We start from the raw sequence: 2,354 nt of genomic DNA, 5'->3' as shown, positions 1-2,354 counted from the left end.
ACATCTACTCCAAAAAGGCAACACCCACTCCAACAGGGCCACACCTACTCCAACAAGGCCACACCTACTCCAACAAGGCAGCACCTACTGCAACAAGGCCACACCCACTCCAACAATGCCACACCTAATCCAACAAGGCCACACCTAATGCAACAAGGCCACACCCACTCCCACAAGGCCACACCTACTCCAAGAAGGCCACACCTACTCCAACAAGGCCACACCTACTCCAACAAGGCCACACTTACTCCAACAAGGCCACACCTATTCCAACAAGGCCACACCTACTCCAACAAGGCCACACCCACTCCAACAATGCCACACCTAATCCAACAAGGCCACACAACTCCAACAAGGCCACACCTCCTAATACTATCCCTCCTCATGGGTCAAGCATTCAAACACATGAGTCTATGGTGCCCACTCCTATTCAAACTACCAAACACATCAAAAGGTAATTTGGCTTACAGGACACTGGATAATCTAACAATGTCTGTCCCATACAAGGGTCCTGAGAACCCAATTGGCTGCTCAGTCTATGATGATTGATTCCTCAGCAATCTTAACCTGGTGCTGAAGGCACGTGAGTTTCCTGGAGGTGTTGGTCTTCAGTCTACAATGAGATATCAGAGAAGGTGGTTTGCATATTACCAAAGGAATGCAGCAGCCACAGGAGAGATGAACTTGCCAGTGAGAGTGAAGGCAGGCAGACAAAAATCAAAGCCTCCTTCTTTCACATTCTTAAATCTGGGTTGCCACCAGAAGGTCCTACCTACACTTAGGGCAAATCTTCCTGATTCAAATAACCTGATCAAGAAAATCCCTCACAAGAGTGCCCAGATGCGTGCATTTTAATTGAATTCAGAGCCACTCAAGTCAGCAACCAAGATTAGTGATCACGTCTGCCAACTCTCTCATACAATTTATTTTTCTTGTTTGCTTTATATTTTGGGTCCGAGATTAACCAAGCCGTGCCACTCATATTGCTTAGCCTTGAAGCATTCATCTGCATTCTGTTCTCACTAGAAATCATGAAGCACATTGTATGTTCACCCCTCTCCTGGCTGGTCCCTGCCTCACCCAGGAACTAGCCAGCTTGCTGTCACTCCAGTCTCAGAGACTGGATGGCTGATAATGAGGCTTCAAGTCCAAGTTCAGAGCCTGGCAAATTTATTGAAGCCTGCTACCTGGCTTGCAGATGGTGCGTTCTGCCTATATTTTACTGGGCTGAGAAGGTCCAGAAAGATCTCTGGGGGTTCTTTTTAAACATAGGTGCACCAATAACACAGAGGAGGAGTCCATCTTTATGACTGAAGTCACACCCTCCAAACTGCTGCTTCCCAATGATGATGTCTTTGTTGACATCTTCCTAGGGGTGAGGTAGGGGAGACATTTAGATCATAGGAACCTGTACCGATGGAGATGGCTCTCCTCCAGCTTGCAGGCAGGAGGCATCAGGCTTCTGTGTGGAGGCAGCACAGTCCATGTAAGTCCCAAGCATGTCCCTGTTATGTCTCCTTGGCCCTAATCTCCCCTGTACCATTACCCTCACCCTGCAACAGCTGACCTTGTTTGCACCAGAGCACAGCTTCCCAGATGTCAGGCACCTGGGAACTACCTCTATCTCCTTTTAAACCCATTTGTTAGTTAAAGGATATGAGTCAGTAGGTAAACTGCTTGCTGTACATGCATGGAGACCTGAGCCTGGATCCCCAGAGCCAATTTACAAGTCTAAAGTGGTAGCATGCACTCTGACCCCACAATCAGGGAGACAGAACCTGGGGACCTCTGAAGTTCACTGGCTACCCCATAGTCAAAGTTTTACTAAGGGTTATACTGCTATGAATGGACACCATAACCAAGGTAACACTTATAAATACAACATTTATAAGTCAGGAAGGCCCGGTCATCCTCCTGTTCCTGTACAAATCACTGGTGTTTGCAAGTGTGACCACACACTTGGTTTTACCCCTCTGCCGTCTCCCCATACCCTCCTACATTTTAAATACTCTCTGAATAACTTTTGTACTTAGTGAAATGAAATCATGAGGGGCTGTTGTTTAGGAGATGACAAGAAAAATGGTTTGTATGTGTTCAGTACAGATATGGTATTTTAAACCAATTTTATTAGTTCCTTGAGAATTTCGTACATTATATATTGATAGAATTAACTTCTCACTTCTCTTCCTAACTCCTCCCAGATCCATCCCCACCTAATCCCTTCTCCCAACTTCAAGCTCTTTTTCCGCCCTCAGTAATAACCCACTGAAGTCATTTATGCTGCCCATAAATTCATGGGCATTTGGCAAGCCCCTGGAGCCTGGCCAGCTTATCACCAGCTATATCTTTGTAGA

The sequence above is a fragment of the Rattus norvegicus genome, chromosome 11, assembly GCF_021556685.1.
Source record: "Rattus norvegicus strain SHRSP/BbbUtx chromosome 11, alternate assembly SHRSP_T2T, whole genome shotgun sequence".
NCBI lineage: Eukaryota > Metazoa > Chordata > Mammalia > Rodentia > Muridae > Rattus > Rattus norvegicus.
The sequence above is the reverse complement of the archived record's forward strand: the minus strand, read 5'-3'. Positions refer to the sequence as shown.